At 37.8% G+C, this 18,234-nt stretch overlaps 10 non-coding genes across 10 annotated transcripts in view; 7 read left to right on the forward strand and 3 right to left on the reverse strand.

Moving 5' to 3' along the window:
* Trnaa-agc overlaps positions 1 to 31 on the forward strand; it is a 73-nt gene extending 42 nt beyond the window's left edge. Inside the window, exon 1 of the tRNA in view lies at positions 1 to 31. This exon is cut by the window's left edge and continues 42 nt beyond it. This is a non-coding gene — a tRNA (tRNA-Ala).
* Positions 32 to 1,751: 1,720 nt separating this feature from the next.
* Positions 1,752 to 1,824, forward strand: Trnaa-agc. The gene has a single exon. It is a non-coding gene; the product is annotated as a tRNA-Ala (tRNA).
* Positions 1,825 to 2,368: 544 nt separating this feature from the next.
* Trnaa-agc lies at positions 2,369 to 2,441 on the reverse strand. Its single transcript has one exon. It is a non-coding gene; the product is annotated as a tRNA-Ala (tRNA).
* A 2,622-nt stretch (positions 2,442 to 5,063) lies between these two features.
* Positions 5,064 to 5,136, reverse strand: Trnaa-agc. The gene has a single exon. It is a non-coding gene; the product is annotated as a tRNA-Ala (tRNA).
* Positions 5,137 to 7,165: 2,029 nt separating this feature from the next.
* Positions 7,166 to 7,238, reverse strand: Trnaa-agc. Its single transcript has one exon. It is a non-coding gene; the product is annotated as a tRNA-Ala (tRNA).
* A 2,023-nt stretch (positions 7,239 to 9,261) lies between these two features.
* Positions 9,262 to 9,334, forward strand: Trnaa-ugc. The gene has a single exon. It is a non-coding gene; the product is annotated as a tRNA-Ala (tRNA).
* Positions 9,335 to 10,611: 1,277 nt separating this feature from the next.
* Trnaa-ugc lies at positions 10,612 to 10,684 on the forward strand. Its single transcript has one exon. It is a non-coding gene; the product is annotated as a tRNA-Ala (tRNA).
* A 2,320-nt stretch (positions 10,685 to 13,004) lies between these two features.
* Trnaa-ugc lies at positions 13,005 to 13,077 on the forward strand. The gene has a single exon. It is a non-coding gene; the product is annotated as a tRNA-Ala (tRNA).
* Positions 13,078 to 15,291: 2,214 nt separating this feature from the next.
* Trnaa-ugc lies at positions 15,292 to 15,364 on the forward strand. The gene has a single exon. It is a non-coding gene; the product is annotated as a tRNA-Ala (tRNA).
* Positions 15,365 to 16,070: 706 nt separating this feature from the next.
* Trnaa-ugc lies at positions 16,071 to 16,143 on the forward strand. The gene has a single exon. It is a non-coding gene; the product is annotated as a tRNA-Ala (tRNA).
* Positions 16,144 to 18,234: the final 2,091 nt, after the last annotated feature.

Below are 18,234 nucleotides of genomic sequence, written 5' to 3' on the forward strand. Positions count from 1 at the left end.
GAGGTACCGGGATCGATGCCCGGATTCTCCAATACATTTTGTTAGCTTTTTATTTCTTATAATTTCGAAGATTTGTTGGCATTCTCATTGTTATTTAGAATAACTCTTTTACATGTTTCAGTCATTTGACTGTGGCCATGCTTGAGCACCGCCTTTAGTCGAGCAAATCGACCACAGGACTTATTCTTTGTAAGTCTAGTACTTATTCCATCGGTCTCTCTAGCCGAATCACTAAGTTACGGGGGCGTAAATACACCAGCATCGGCTGTCAAGCGATGTTGGGGGGGGGGGGCAAACACAGACACACAAACATATACGCACACATACATATATATATTTGAAAACTCCACTAGAATGGACGAAAGCGCTAATATATGATATATGATATAAGTTATATGATGTATAAAAACATGTAATATACAAATAAATATCTGCAAATATAAAACCATCCGCATTTCTGAGTACCTCATTTCTTCTAATATATAATACCTGTACATCATCTCCAAACCTTCTAATATATTACATTCGAGGCTTTCTTCCAAGGAATCTAATGCGCTTGGCTTAGATTTTCCTTTGGGGCTGGCCAGATCGGAGCAATCTCAAGATTAATCAGCCGAAATTCCGAAGATGATCCGGTTCTTGACTGAAGATTGAAGGCTTCGAATGTCCCGTCCGTGCTTTTAGTATCGTCTCCTAAATGTTTTACGTTCTTGTCCCAGTTTGTATTTTTTTAAATTTACATATATCGTGAAGACCACTTGCATTTTTTTCCCTCTGTCCTCCCACCTCGGGATCTTTCTTTCTCGTATGTTTCCGACGAAGAGCTCCGCTCGAAACGTCATACCCTCCTTCTTCCCTTCTTTCCTGAGCGTCCAATAATACTTTATTTGTTCCACATCCTCGCGTTGTTGCCTTTTTGTTTTATTGCTTGGATTAACTTTATATATATATATATATATATATATATATATATATATATATATATATATATATATATAGACATATATACGACGGGCTTCTTTCAGTTTCCGTCTACCAAATCCACTCATAAGACTTTAGTCAGCCCGAGGCTATAGTAGAAGACACTTGCCCAAGGTGCCACGCAGTTGGACTGAACCCGGAACCATGTGGTTCGTAAGCAAGCTACTTATCACACAGCCACTCCTATGCCTGAGAGAGTTATTTTTTATATTTATGTGTTTGTTGTACAGTTTAAAGAAAATTGTTTTCATTTTTGATTACTGATGTGACTCAGTTATTTTCCCCTCAATGCTATACATCCGTTATACATCAACACTTTCTGTTTATACACGTAATTGTTGAGTTTCGTATATACACGTGCGTGTAATGTGTGTGAGTGTGTGTGTGTGTGTGTGTTTGTTTGTGTTTGTTTGTGTGTGTGTGTGTGTGTGTGTGTGTGTTTGTGTGTGTGTGTGTGTGTGTGTATTCACTGAGTGAAAACTCAGCTGCCAATGAAACGAAAGAACAAACACTCACTTACTCAAACTTTTTGCCAAACCCTAGGTAATGAGGACGTAAATAAACCAACACCGATCGACAAGTGGTGGTGGAGGACAAGCACACACGCGTGTACGCACAAATACACACACACACTCTCATGTGACTAAAAATATAGGAAAAACACATCCAAGAACAGCGCCAAAAAACACATCCAAGAACAGCGCCAAAAAACGTGCCGGGATATCACTTCACGCTTATATATTCAAATACTAAATGCTTGTGTAATATCAGGGGAATTAGCTCAGATGGTAGAGCGCTCGCTTAGCATGTGAGAGGTACCGGGATCGATGCCCGGATTCTCCAGTCGTTGTCATTTTCGTCTTTATTGCTCATTTTTGCTTCAGTTCTAGAAAATTTGTTTTTATGTATTATATTTGGTGATTTATCATTTATGTTGATATTTCAACCTGCAAATTCATAAACGGCGAAGGACATCAAATACAGGAAGTTTTTAGCTAACTTCGTGAAGATCAAACTGACATAAAGGTGCATTTAGTGTTGAGATAGGGAAAAAGAGCGAGCATTGAATAAATTAATACGCACACACACACATACACAAATACACACAAACACACATGAGAGTGTGTGTGTGTATTTGTGTATGTGTGTGCGTATTAATTTATTCAATGCTCGCTCTTTTTCCCTATCTCAACACTAAATGCACCTTTATGTCAGTTTGATCTTCACGAAGTTAGCTAAAAACTTCCTGTATTTGATGTCCTTCGCCGTTTATGAATTTGCAGGTTGAAATATCAACATAAATGATAAATCACCAAATATAATACATAAAAACAAATTTTCTAGAACTGAAGCAAAAATGAGCAATAAAGACGAAAATGACAACGACTGGAGAATCCGGGCATCGATCCCGGTACCTCTCACATGCTAAGCGAGCGCTCTACCATCTGAGCTAATTCCCCTGATATTACACAAGCATTTAGTATTTGAATATATAAGCGTGAAGTGATATCCCGGCACGTTTTTTGGCGCTGTTCTTGGATGTGTTTTTCCTATATTTTTAGTCACTAGGCTGCGGCCATGCTGGAGCAACACCTTAAAGGATTTGCCCGAGCAAATCAACCCCAGTACTTACTTTTATGCTTATACACAGAGAGGAGACTCTTGAGGGGGGGGATCTCCTTACATCGTTTTTTTTTTGCCGAAGCGCTTAGTTGCGGGGACGTAAAATAGGAGCCTCCAGCGATTATCAAGTAGTGGTAAACAAACACAAATACACAGATACGAAGAGACAAGCTTTCTTCACAACCATATAGTTCCGGTTTCAGTCGCACTATGGCACCTTGGGCAAGTGTCTTCTACTATAACTACGGGCCGTCCGAAGACTTGTGAGTGGATATGGTAAACGGAAACTAAAACTAATTTGTCGTGTATATATATATATATATATATATATATATATATATATATATTTTGTGAAATAGAAAGATGAATAATCTTGTTGCAGATTAATCAAAAGTTTAACCGATACCTTGGTAGCAAAAATCACAGCAGAAGACAGCACGGTTGGAGGTACAACCATATGGTGTTGCAACCGTGCGTTGGTGCGGATAATTGAATTTTAATATTATTAGTGAATTGAAGAAATGGAGTTGAACGAAGATTGAACAGAAATCGTTTTATTGCATTCTACACGTGTTTCGAAAGGCACAATTTACCAAATTCCAAATGAATAATGAGACCATATTGTGTCTTTCTCTTCAGGAAGAAATAGGAAATCCGTTGGAATAAACAAAAACAGAACAGAGGCGGAGCAAAACAAATCGAACGAGGCTCCGTGCCCTCACCCACGTGAGGGCACGGAGCCTCGTTCGATTTGTTTTGCTCCGCCTCTGTTCTGTTTTTGTTTATTCCAACGGATTTCCTATTTCTTCCTGAAGAGAAAGACACAATATGGTCTCATTATTCATTCGGAATTTGGTAAATTGTGCCTTTCGAAACACGTGTAGAATGCAATAAAACGATTTCTGTTCAATCTTCGTTCAACTCCATTTCTTCAATTCACTAATAATATATATATATATATATATAAACTTAGATATGTTTCTACCAAAGATTGGTCCAGGCCATGTCTAACTTAATAGCACCACCTGATAGGATTATTTGAATCCTGTTTAAGTCAAGTTTTGTTTATGGTCCATTCAAGTAGTGAATTTTTGTTGGGTGAGTTGTATCGAATTATGGGTGGCTTATCTGGTATTCCTTGAAGGAATCTATCCAGACTCCGTTTAAAGTTGATGGGATCCTGTTCCTCTTTGATCTCTTTCGGGACAATGTTAAATAGGGCAGGGCCTGTTGAGGAAAAGAAATTATGTTGCAGTGTACACGTATGCTGTGATCTTGAATTGGGCAGGGGACGTATGGCCCGTGGTCCCAGTCTTGGATGAACCTTGAAGCTAATGTTCAGGTCGTTTGGGCAAAGTTGACGGTATATTCTCCACATCGTACAAATGATGTACCGCTCACGGCGACGCTAGAGAAAGTAGAGTTTCAAAGCTTTAAGGCGATCCCAATAATCGAGAGCAGCCATGCCTTCAATTCGTTTAGTGAGTGCCCTCTGGGGTGATTCAATCCTCGAGATGTTTTGTTTTGTATGGGGAGACCACAGTGAGCAGCAGTATTCGAGGTGTGGCCGTACAAAGGAGGAGAAAAGTGGTATGATGACACCTTGTTCTCTGGACCGGAAAGTTCTTAAGATCCAGGAACTCATCCTACGAGCTATATCGACCTTCTTGCTGATGTGCGCACTCCAACTGAGATCGTCATCAGCAATTACACCCAGGTCTCTGATATTGTTAGAGGCTGTGAGCGGTTCCCCTGAAGGAAGAGAGTATGGCCGTTTTAGTGAGGAACTTCTTCCAAAATGCATCAGCTCAAATTTTCCCTCGTTCAGTTGCATTTTGTTTCTGTCTGCCCATTGACTCACAGCATATAGATCAGACTGGAGTAATATATATATATATTATAATTAGGGTTAGGCAAAATAATTTGCTTCACCACACACCGAACTTTAGAAATAGCAGCACTTGGTGGAATTATTAATTATTAATTAATTTTACCCTTTATTATTATTACTATTATTATTATTATATATATATATATATAATATATATATATATATATATATATACATGCATATATATATATACACACATGCATATATATATATATATATATATATATATAAAACATACACACGTGTGTGTCTGTTTGTCCCACACTAGCACTTGACAATCGGTGTTGGTCTGTTTACGTTCCCGAAACGTGGCCGTTAAGCAATAGAGGCCGATTGAATAAGTACCAGGTTTCAATAAAAATATTGGGGTCGATTAATTCGACTAAAAACTCTTCAAGGCGGTGCTGTAGCATGGCCACTGTCCAATTACTGAAGCAAGTAAAAGATAAACGATACCAATATATAACTGAATATATTCGGTAAAGAATTGAATTGAACTCGAGGAGAATATTGTTATTGTAAGAACTGAAGAAATATGAAAAAAAGAAACAATTTTAGGGCCACCACTTGGAGAATCCGGGCATCGATCCCGGTACCTCTCGCATGCTAAGCGAGCGCTCTACCATCTGAGCTAATTCCCCAGCTGACAGATTTGTTAGTATTTGCATATTTAAGCGTCGTCTGATTATGCCGTTTGTTTTTATACTTAACTGGATACGTTTCTACTAAGTAAAATACTCTCTCTACTCTTTTACTCTTTTACTTGTTTCAGTCATTTGACTGTGGCCATGCTAGAGCACCGCCTTTAGTCGAGCAAATCGACCCCAGGACTTATTCTTTGTAAGCCCAGTACTTATTCTATCGGTCTCTTTTGCCGAACCGCTAAGTAACAGGGACACAAACACACCAGCACCGGTTGTCAAGCAATGCTAGGGGGACAAACACAGACACACAAACACACACACACATATATATATACATATATACGACGGGCTTCTTTCAGTTTCCGTCTACCAAATCCACTCACAAGGCTTTGGTCGGCCCGAGGCTATAGTAGAAGACACTTGCCCAAGGTGCCACGCAGTGAGACTGAACCCGGAACCATGTGGTTGGTAAACAAGCTACTTACCACACAGCCACTCCTGCGCCTATGTTAACTATTTTTAGCAAACGTGTCAACCGCGAGAGATGATTATATATTATAAATGTCTATATGTTAATCTACACGTATATAAATACATCTCACACACACACACATACACACATACATGTATAAGGAGAAAGACAGAGAGAGAGAGAGTGAGAAACTGAGAGAGAAAGAGAGGGAGACAGACAGACAGATAACCGATTAAATTCTCTTTAATCACTTTAGGAAGTGACTAACCCTATTAATGCCTTAATTTAATAACTTTTTTGTGGTTGTAAAATCTTGGTGAATTAACGGAGACTCTTGCCTCTCAAAATATGGAAACATTTCTCATGGTTCCGGCAGACAAAATGGAAAGGGCGTTGCCCCGGAGGATGGCGAAGAAGATGAGCTGGAACAGCCACTCTGGCCCACGGGACTCTTACTTACGGACAACCATCTCCGCCCCGATAGCGGTGAGCAGGGATAGAATCTTTGTGGTTTTCGTCACTGTTTTCAATAATCTTTTTAAAAAATAAAATTTTAATGTATCATATAAAAAATAAAATAAATGTTCCTTCTCGAGCCATGCCAGGCTCATAAGGGCCAGTTTCCCGGTTTCAGTGGTGTAGAAATTCCCCACCTGGACGGGACGCCAGTCCGTCGCAGGATTAATCATTTTTGCCAGCTGAGTGGATTGGAGCAACGTAAAATGAACTGTTTTGCTCAAGAACACAACGCATCATCCGGTCCAGGAATCGAAACCACAACCTTACGATCACGAGTTCAACACCCTAACCACTGAGCCACGCGCCTCCACAATGTATCATATAGATGTAATTTTTGATGCTGAATCCGAATTTGTTATTCATTTATTCTAGAAAAATTTTGCAAAAATATTACAGGTATAATGGGAGGCAAGGTTCACGATATCGGATGAATATGGCCTCCTCCCATTAAAATTGTTCTTTGTGTTGTTTCAGGTTCCCGCAGGCGAGGAAAGAAGTCTCAAGTGGATATGCAAATTCTCAACCAGTTTTATTTACATAGTTACACAGAATAAATGATGTGTGTCGCTCTCAGTAGACCATCTCAAGCTGTGTACGTCTCGTTGTATCTCCGTTAACGGGGGCCCATTACTTCTGGAGATACGACGTGCAGACAGGACTAGCCTGGAGACCCAGCCAGCGAACGTGTGTTCAGCAAGCGCTTGCGGTGAAAAAGAAAATCTGTTTATTGGACCCTTATATTCAGTTTGCCATCGCGAGCCTCGTTGTGATCTCGCGCATGGCAAATGGATGCAGGTGAGATCTCGCTCCAGTCTCGGAGATGGCAATGGCTGCCGGCGAGATCTCATCCAATATGACGCTTACTGCTTTAAATACACAGGTATTCAAAGTTTGATAATTTTCAGAATTTTCAGCCAATCAGAAAACAGCACGGTCACTGCCTCTTCCATCATCGGTGGGGAGGATGGCATCGGCATGTCAAAACATTAAACAAGTAAAAGAGTTATTCTAAATAACAATGAATGTAACGATAATTGGAGAATCCGGGCATCGATCCCGGTACCTCTCGCATGCTAAGCGAGCGCTCTACCACTTGAGCTAATTCCCCACGTCAATGCCTCATTGTTTCATTATGTATATATCATATTTCTTAAAAGACCATCTTTGAAGTTTACCAGTCAAATGACTGAAACAAGTAAAAGAGTAAAAGAGATCTTACTGAATCTGATAACATTTTTACAACAAATCATACCATGCCTAGTGAGAAGGCCAAACGTCAACGATGTGTTGAAGTATTGAATCAAGAAGATCTAACTCTTTTAATCCAATCTCTTGTCGCAACAATTTTTAAATGGGGAGATAACCCAATTATTTAATGGCAATTTGGATCTTTTCGGTTTGAACGGCAGTTTTTAAAAATAATTTCCACGTAACTAAACACTTTTAAACTTCGTATACTGGTAGAATGTGTTTATAAAACATCTTTTTCTCTTGGCTTTATTGAGAAAATTCTATAGTTTGTAAGATATTTGTTGTTGTTCTTCTTCAATTTCTGCAATTTCAACCAATCAATGACGTCTATTGGGTGAAAACATTCTGTGCCGTTTGAATATGTCCCTCGTTTAAGAAACAGATTGGGTTTATTTACATTTCTGAAGAAAAAAGATACCCTTCCCTCACCCCTAACCCTAACCTTAAAACAGATTGAAATGCAATAGATCGATACTAGGGTCATAATTATGGGTGACAATTTCATATGACACCGCTAGAAAAATCTGCCGTTCAAACCGAAAAGATCCGTAATATTTTTTAATGGGGATGAGATAACCAAAAAATACCCATATTTCTCGCTCGGAGATTTTAAACTAGTTGCTTTTCTCTTTATTTTTACTGTTTTATCGTAAATAAATTTTGATGTGTATTGTTTTATATGAGTACAGAGGGGAAAATGAGTGAATGCAACCGAGAGGGTATGAGAAGTGTCGAGGATGGATAGAGATGGAAAGATGAGAGTTTAAGAAGCGATTGTCATATTTACGATCACAGGTCCCTTCGCTGCGAGGTGACAACAAAGATAATAACAACAAAAACATCAACAGCAACAACAAAGCTCCACGAAGCTCCGGCAGGGAGTAGTGGCGACCCCTGTTGTACTCTTTCGCCACAACTTTCTCTCACTCTTTCTTCCTGTTTCTTGTCCCCGACTTCCTACGCAACCGCTGAGCCTGGATGCGCATTCATCCATCCGTCAATGCTCTCGGTGTCGGGGGTCGACCTGCTTTCTCTTATGCGGCTCGTACGAATAGCAAAGGACCACGTTTCGGACTTCTCCCATCTTGCGAGCCCTGGGACGAAGACCGTTCGCTCAACAGCACAGCACAGCAGCACAGCAACAACAGTAGCAATTATTTGAACAACAGATTAAAATGTAAAGTGGGGGCACATGGCCCAGTGGTTAGAGCAGCGGACTCGCGGACCAGGGCTCGCGGGTTCGAATCTCAGATCGGGCGATGTGTGTTTGTTTATGAGCGAAGCACCTAAGCTCCACGCGGCTCTCGCAGAAGGTAATGGCGAACTTCTGCTGACTCTTTCGCCGCAACTTTCTCTCACTCTTTCCTCCTGCATCTTGCAGCTCACCTTTGATAGACCGGCGTCCCGTTCAGGTGGGGAACCTATACGGTATTGTAATCGGGAAACAGCGTTTTGTGAAATTTTCGTATTCATAACAAAAGCGTTTGATCCCTAACCGGGGAATTAACTCAGGTAGACTGCTCGCTTTGCATGCAAGATGTCCTGGGATCGATTCCCAGATTCTCCAATATCGCTACTTTTGTTTTTAATATCTTGTTTGTCACTTGATTTCCTTTTCAATTACTTCTGCAATTCCGGTTCTTCTCAAATTTTCGCATACATGACAAAAGGTTGCGTCCACTGAGCGGGGAATTGGCTCAGATAGTAGAATGCTCTCTTTGACTGCGAGAGGTACCGGAATCGATGCCTGAATTGTCCATTGAAACTACCTTTGGTTTTGAAATCCTGTTTATTACTTGCCTCCCTTTTCATTTACATTTCAAATTCAGCGATTTTTTAAAAATTATTATATACACAACGAACACTCTAGCATATCAACTGGGGAATTAGCTCAGATGGTAGAGCGCTCGCTTTGCATGCGAGAGGTACCGGGATCGATACCCGGATTCTCCAATAATCTAACTTTTTGGTTTTGGTATCTCGCCTATTACTTTGCATTTGAAATTACGTGTTTTGTGAAATTTTCATATTCATAAAATCAACGTTTGACCCCTCGCCGGGAATTTACTCAGATAGAATGCTCACTTTGCATGCAAGCATTTGAAACTCCATGGTTTTTTTCAAACATTTTCATATACATAACAGAAATCTACGTTTACGCACTAAGGAATTAGATCATAATGTAGATTACTCGCTTTGCATACGGGAGGTACCGGGATCGATGCCCGGATTCACCAAATAAGCTACTTTATTTTTAATAACTAGTCTATTATGTATTTTCATATACATAATAAAAGAAACCTATGGTGACTAACTGGGGAATTAACTCAGGCGGGAGAGTGCCCGATTTTATTTGCAATTCCGGCTTCGTAAAATTTTCAAATACACAACAAAAAACTATTGCTCCCTCTCTCTCGGGGATGTACTCAGATGGAAGAACGCTCGCTTTGCATGCCTGAGATGCCGGATCGATACCTGGATTCACCAGATGCTGGAATCGATACCCAGATTCTCCAGTGAAGACGTTTATTTTTTGGGTTTTTTTTATAAATTGTCTAAAACTTCATTTCATTTTCATTTCCTTTTGAAATTCCAATTGTTTCAAATTTTCAAATACATAAAAACAACAAAAAAACGCTGGTCACTCACCATGGAATTGGCTCAGAGGGTACAGGCTTCGCTTTGCATGCGAGATGTGCCAGGAATCGATACCCGAGTTCTCCAATAATGCCAATTATGTTTTTGATAGCACGTCTATTACTTGATCTCATTTGAAATTCCGAATTTTTAGAAAATTTTCAGATACAGAACAAAAACATTTGATCCCTAACTGGAATATCAACTCATATAGTAGAACGTTCGTTTTGCATTCGAGAGGTACTGGGATCGATCCTCGGATTCTCCACTAAAACTACTTTTGTTTTTGATATCTTGTCTATCACTTGATTTCCTTTTCATTTACTTTTGCAATTCCGTTTTCTTTTTTTTTTCTTCGAATTTTCGTATACATGACAAAAGGTTGCGTTCACTGAGCGGGGAATAGGCTCAGATGGTAGATTGCTCGCTTTCACTGTGAGAGGTACCGGAATCCATGCTTGGATTCTCCAATGAAACTACTTTTGGTTTTGATATCTTCTTTATTACTTGACTTCATTTTTATTTAGATTTCAAATTCAGCGATTTTAAAAACAAAAATATCATATACACAACAAACACTTTCTGAATTAACGGGGGAATTAGCTCAGTTGGTAGAGCGCTCGCTTTGCATGCGAGAGGTACCGGGATCGATACCCGGATTCTCCAATATCGAAAATTTTGTTTTTGATATCTCGTCTATTCATATCATTTGCATTTGAAATTACGTGTTTTGTGAAATTTTCGTATTCATAACAAAAGCGTTTGATCCCTAACCGGGCAATTAACTCAAATAGAATGCTCGCTTTTCATGAAAGATGTCCTGCGATCGATTCCCAGATTCTCCAATAAAGCTACTTCTGTTTGTAATATCTTGTCTCTCACTTTCATTTACTTTTGCAATTCCGGTTTTATACTCTATTTTCATACACATGACAAATGGTTGCGGGCACTGGACCTAAATGACTCACATGGTAGATGCTCGCTTTGACTGGAACAGGTACCGCAATCAATGATCGGATTCTCTAATGAAACTACTTTTCGTTTTGATATCTTGTGTATTGCGTGATTTCATTTTCATTTATTATTGGAATTCCGATTTTTTTTTGTTTTTTTTTTTACATATACATAAGAAAAGCCATAGCTCAATTGGTAGGAGGACCCTTTTGTATTCATTTATGTTTGAATTTTAGGGTTTTTAAATTTTCATATGCATATCAAAAGAAACATATGCTTACTCCCGGGGAATTTGCTCAGGCGGGAGAGTGTTCGATTTCAGTTTCATTTGAACCAAGGTTTGTTAAATGTTCACATGCATAACAAAAAACGTTTAATCCCTGTCCAGGCAATTAACACAGCATGCAAAGCTACTGGGATCGATTCCCGGATTCTTCAATAAAGCTACTTTTATTTACGACATTTTACTATTGAAACTCCGGTTTTTTTTTGTTTTGTTTCTTTTTTGTTTTTTTTCAATTTACATATGCATAAGAAAAGCCTTAGCTCAATTGGTACGAGGCACTGTTCGTATGTGAAATGTACCAGAAAGGACGTCTGGGTTTACCACTGCACCTAATTTTGTTTTTAATAACTTGTCTGTTGCTTGAATTCATTTTCATTTACTTTTGAAACTCCGCGATATTTTTAAAATGATCATATACAATAACAAACACGAATCGCCGCTGTCAGGGTAATTAACGAATAAGTTAAAGCGCTCACTTTGCATGCGAGGGGTCCCGGGCTCGATGCCCGGATTCTTTAATGAAGCTGCTTTCCTTCGAATAAGTTATGTAATACTTAATTTTATTTTCCTTTACCTCTGAAATTCAAGGATTTTTTTCTTAAATTTTTACATGAAAGTTCGCTAACTAGGGAATTAACTCAGATGTTCGGTTCTCGCTTTGCATACGGGAGGTACCGGGATCGATGCCCGGATTCTCCAATAATGCTACTTTATTTTTAATATCTAGTATATTACTTGATTTCAAATTCATTTAAGTTTGAAATTCGAGGATTTTTAAATTTTCATATACATAATAAAAGAAACCTATGGTCACTAACTGGGGAATTAGCTCAGGTGGGAGAGTGCCCGATTTTATTTGCAATTCCTGCTTTGTAAAATTTTCAAATACACAACAAAAAACTATTGCTCCCTCTCCCGGAGAATTTACTCAGATGGTAGAACGCTCGCTTTGCATGCCTGAGATGCTGGATCAATACCCGGATTCACCAGATGCCAGAATCGATACCCAGATTCTCCAGTGAAGACGTTTTTTTTAAATTTTTTTTTTATAAATTGTCTAAAACTTCATTTCATTTTCATTTCCTTTTGAAATTCCAATTGTTTCAAATTTTCAAATACATAAAAACAACAAAAAAACGCTGGTCACTCACCATGGAATTGGCTCAGAGGGTACAGGCCTCGCTTTGCATGCGAGATGTGCCAGGAATCGATGCCCGAATTCTCCAATAATGCTAATTATGTTTTTGATAGATCGTCTATTACTTCATCTCATTTGAAATTCCGGATTTTTAGAAAATTTTCAGATACAGAACAAAAAGGTTTGATCCCTAACTGGAATATCAACTCATATAGTAGAACGTTCGTTTTGCATTCGAGGGATACTGGGATCGATCCCCGGATTCTCCAATAAAACTACTTTTGTTTTTGATATCTTGTCTTGATATCTTGATATCTTGATATCTTGATTTCCTTTTCATTTACTTTTGCAATTCTGTTTTTTTTTTTTTTTTCAAATTTTCGAATACATGAGAAAAGGTTGCGTCCACTGAGCAGGGAATTGGCTCAGATGATAGATTGCTCGCTTTGACTGCGTGAGGTACCGGGGTCGATGTCTGGATTTTCCAATGAAACAACTTTTGGTTTTGATATCTTTATTACTTGACTTCATTTTTATTTACATTTTAAATTCAGCAAATGTTTTAGAAAAATTATTATATACACAACGAACACTCTAGCACAGAAACTGGGGAATTAGCTCAGTTGGTAGAGCGCTCGCTTTGCATGCGAGAGGTATCGGGATCGATACCCGAATTCTCCAATAAAGTAGTTTTTTGTTTTTGATATCTCGTCTATTACTTGATATCATTTGCATTTGAAATTACGTGTTTTGTGAAATTTTCATGTTTATAACAAAACGTTTGATCCCTAACCGGGCAATTAACTCAGATAGACTACTCGCCTTGCATGCAAGATATCCTTGGATCGATTCCCAGATTCTCCAATAAAGCTACTTCTGGTTTTAATATCTTGCCTATCACTTTCATTTCTGCAATTCGAGATTTTTTTTCTATATTTTGAATACACGACAAATGGTAGCGTGCACTGTTTTGTGAAATTTTCGTATTCATAAAAACAACGTTTTATCCCTAACCGGGCAATTAACTCAGATAGAATGCTCGCTTTGCATGCAAGATGTCCTGGGGTCGATTCACAGATTCTCCAATAAAGCTACTTCTGTTTGTAATATCTTGTCTATCACTTTCATTTACTTTAGCAATTCCGGTTTTATTCTATATTTTCATACACATGACAAATGGTTGCGGGCTCAGATGGTAGATTGCTCGCTTTGACTGCGACAAGTACCGCAATCAATGCCCGGATTCTCTAATGAAACTACTTTTCGTTTTGATATCTTGTGTATTACGTGGTTTCATTTTTATTTACTATTGGAAATCCGGGTTTTTTTTTAATATACATATACGTAAGAAAAGCCTATCGTTACTAACCGGTGAATTAGCTCAGATGGTGGAATGCTCTTTTTATATGTGAAATGTTCCAGAAAGGACGTCTGGATTAACCAGTGAAGCTAATTTTGCTTTTAATAACTTGTCTGTTGCTTGAATTCATTTTCATTTACTTTTGAAATTAGGCGAGTTTTTTTTTAAGTTTTCTTGTGGAGCCACTCCCTTTTTTAATATCTAGTCTATTGCTTAATTTCATTTACATTTGAAACACCTGAGAGTTTTTTTTTTTCACATTTCATATACATAACAGAAACTTATGTTTATGCACTAGAGAATTAGGTCATAACATAGACTATTTGATTTGCATTCGAGAGGTACCGGGATCGATGCCTGGATTCTCCAATAGTGTTACTTTGTTTTTAATAACTAGTCTATTACTTGATTTCAAATTCATTTACGTTTGAAATTCAGGGATTTAAATATATATATATATATATATATATATATATATATATGTATGTATGTATGTATACACATAATAAAAGAAACCTATGGTCACTAACCGGGGAATTTGCTCAGGTGGGAAAATGTTCGATTTCATTTTCATTTGAAAATCAGGGTTTGTAAAATGTTCACATACATAACAAAAAACGTTTAATCCCTGTCCCGGGAATTAACTCAGCATGCGAAAGGTACTGGGATCGATTCTCGGAATCTCCAATAAAGCTACTTTTGTTTTTAATATCTTGCCTATCACTTTATTTCTTTTTCATTTACTTTGCAATTCCGATTTTTTCTTAATTTTTTAATTTTAAGCACTAGACGGAGTTTTGGCTCAGGTAGTAGAATGCTTGCTTTGACTGCGAAAGGTACCAGAATCGGTGTCTGGATTCTCTAGTGGATCTTTTTTTTTTTTTTTTGAGTAAGTTGTCTAAAACTTCATTTCATTTTCTTTTTCTTTTGAAATTCCGGGATTTTTCAAATTTCCAAATACATAAAAACAACTAAAAAACGCTGGTCACTAACCGCGGAATTGGCTCAGAGGGTAAAGCGCTCGCTTTGCATGCGAGGTTTGACAGGAATCTATGCCTGAATTCTCCAATAATGCCAATTATGTTTTTGATAGATCGTCTATTACTTCATCTCATTTGAAATTCCGGATTTCTAGAAAATTTTCATATACATAACAAGAATAGAACGCGCGTTTTGCATTCGAGAAGTGCTGGGATCGATCTCCGGATTCTCCAATAAAACTACTTTTGTCTTTGATATCTTGTCTATCACTTGATTTCCTTTCCATTTACTTTCGCGATTCCGGATTTCTTTCCTTTTTGTTTTTTTCAATTTTTCGTATGAATGAAGAAAGTGTCCACTTAATGGGGAATCAGATGGTAGATTGCTCGCTTTAACTGCGAGAAGTACCGGAATGTATGCTTGGATTCTCCAATGAAACAACTTTTGGTTTTGATATCTTCTTTATTACTTGACTTCATTTTCATTTAGATTTCAAATTAAGCGATTTTAAAAAAAAGTATTATATACACAACAAACATTGTTGAAAGATTACTGGGGAATTAGCTCAGTTGGTAGAGCGCTCGCTTTGCATGCGAGAGGTACCGGGATCGATACCCGGATTCTCCAATGATGTAAATTTTTGCTTTTGATATCTCGCCTATTACGTGATATCAATTGCATTTGAAATTACGTGTTTTGTGAAATTTTCATGTTCATAACAAAAACGTTTGATCCCTAACCGTGGAATTTTCGCTTTGCATGCAAGATGTCCTTGGATCGATTCTCAGATTCTCCAATAAAACTACTTTTTTATTTACTTTTGAAATTCGAGTTTTTGCTTTTTACCATATTTTGAATATTTTGAATACACGACAAATGCTAGACAATCGCTTTGCATGCGAAAGCTACTGGGATCGATTCCCTGATTCTCCAATAAAGCTACTTTTGTATTCGATATCTTGCCTATTACTTGATCTCATTTACATTTCAAATTCCGCGATTGTTTTTATTATATTATTATATACACAACAAATAGACAAATATATTGTCTTTGATATCTTGTCTATCACTTGATTTCCTTTACTTTTGCAATTCCGATTTTTTTTCATATATATGACAAAAAGTTGCGTCCACTGAACAGGGAATTGGCTCAGATGGTAGATTGCCCGCTTTGACTGCGAGAGGCACCGGAATCGATTCCTGGATTCTCCCGTGAAATTAGTTTTGGTTTTGATATCCTGTTTATTATTCGACTTCATTTTCATTTACATTTGAAACTAAGTGATTTTTTTAAAATTATTATATACACAACAAACTCTTCTCCTACTTAATTGGGGAATTAGCTCAGATGGTAGAGCGCTCGCTTTGCATGCGAGAGGTACCGGGATCGATACCCGGATTCTCCAATAATCTAAATTTTGTTTTTGAGATCTCGCCTATTACTTGATATCATTTGCATTTGAAATTACGTGTTTTGTGAAATTTTCATGTTCATAACAAAAATCTTTGATCCCTAAGCGGGGAACTGATTCAGATAGAATTTTCGCTTTGCATGCAAGATGTACTGGGATCGATTCCCAGGACAAATATAAGATATATATATATATATAAAGATATATATAAAGATTTTAATATCTTATATATTTTCGCTTTGCATTCAAAGATATATAAGATATCAAAAAATATATAAGATATTAAAAACTTGATTTCATTTTCATTTACATTTCAAATTTCACGATTTTTAAAAAATTATTATATATATAACAAACACTTTTCTGGACTAACCGAGGAATTAATTCAGTTGGTATCGCGCACGATTTGCATACGTGTGGTATTGTGATCAATACCGAATTCTCCAATTGATCCGCTTTTTATTTTTAATAAGTTACCTGTTACTTAATTTCCTTTACTTTTGAAATTCCGGGTTTTGTTTTAAATTTTCATATACATGACAAATGCCGATGGAAATATCTCAGGTGGTAGAACACTCTCTTGGAAAGCGAAAGGTGCCAGAAAGGATGTCCGGATTGTCCAATGAAGCTAATTTTGATTTTAATAAATAGTCTTGGCTTCATTTGCATTTACTTTTGAAATTCCGCATTTTTAAAAAAAAATTTTCATATACATAGGCGCAGGAGTGGCTGTGTGGTAAGTAGCCTGCTTACCAAATACACATGGTTTCGGGTTCAGTCCCAATGCGTAGCACCTTGGCCAAATGTCTTTTACTATAGCTTCGGGCCGACCAAAGCCTTGTGAATGCATTTGGTGGGCGGAAACTGAAAGAAGCCTGTCGTATATATGTATGTATGCATGTATATTTATATTTATATATAAATGTATTTTATATATATATATATATATATATATATATATATATATATATATATATATAATATATATATATATATATACATACATATATATATATATATATATATATATATATATATATATATATTATATATATATATATATAAATACACACACACATATATATATATTATATATATATATATATATGTATGTATGTATGTATGTATGTATGTATGTATGTTTGTGTGTCTCTGTTTGTCCCCCCAACATTACTTGACAACCGATGCTTGTGTGTTTACGTCCCCATAACTTAGCGGTTCGGCAAAAGAGACCAATAGAATAAGTATTAGGCTTACAAAGAATAAGTCCTGAGGTCGATTTGCTCGACTAAGGGCGGTGCTCCAGCATGGCCGCAGTCAAATGACTGAAACAAGTAAAAGAGTAAAAGAGAAATACCGCATACTCAACGACGCTGACCGTCATATGGAAAAGTTCACCAATCCAAGACCGGAAACGAAAGTGCCTGTTATGATCCCTTTCACTCTCGTCTTCCACACTACCTCCTTCAGTGTAGCTATTACGCAAAGGAAACTAGCCTGCTCTTTCCTATTGAAAGAAGACGGTGAAACAATCTTAATTATAGACTCGGTTGACAGTTGTACTCTTCTCAGATGTGACAACAGTTGTTCGACATAAGTTCCGATGTCTTCGGACATTTCACAATTGCGTGCAGGAGAGTTCCATTGTCCTCACCGCATCTTGGATAAGTTGGCGTGGCTGAAACATTACGCCTACAGAGTTTGTCCCGAACAGGTAAGGCACCTCTGTAACATTGCCATGCCAGGGGCTTTTGGAAATTGTCCAAAGGCCCTCGCCAGAATGTTCTTCGGTACAGGCTGGCGAGTTGACTATCATCAAAGCCCAGGGTTTCTCCCAGGGCGCCGTCACATTTAAACTCTACTAACCCTCTACAAAAGGTCGAAGTGGAACCCTTGTCGCCGGCGTTGCCCGCTTCGGAGAGAAGCACGAGTGCCTGACGATACTCTGCGTGCCAAGTTCCCAACTTCTGTCTACACTTAATCTATGGGCCCAGTTCAGTAAACGAGTTGAACCGTGGAAAGAATTGTCTGAAGAACGGAGACCACACTTGCATACCGTCTATTACATGACATGATTTTTATTTG

The sequence above is a fragment of the Octopus sinensis genome, linkage group LG5 (genome assembly GCF_006345805.1).
Source record: "Octopus sinensis linkage group LG5, ASM634580v1, whole genome shotgun sequence".
NCBI classification, from domain to species: Eukaryota; Metazoa; Mollusca; class Cephalopoda; order Octopoda; family Octopodidae; genus Octopus; species Octopus sinensis.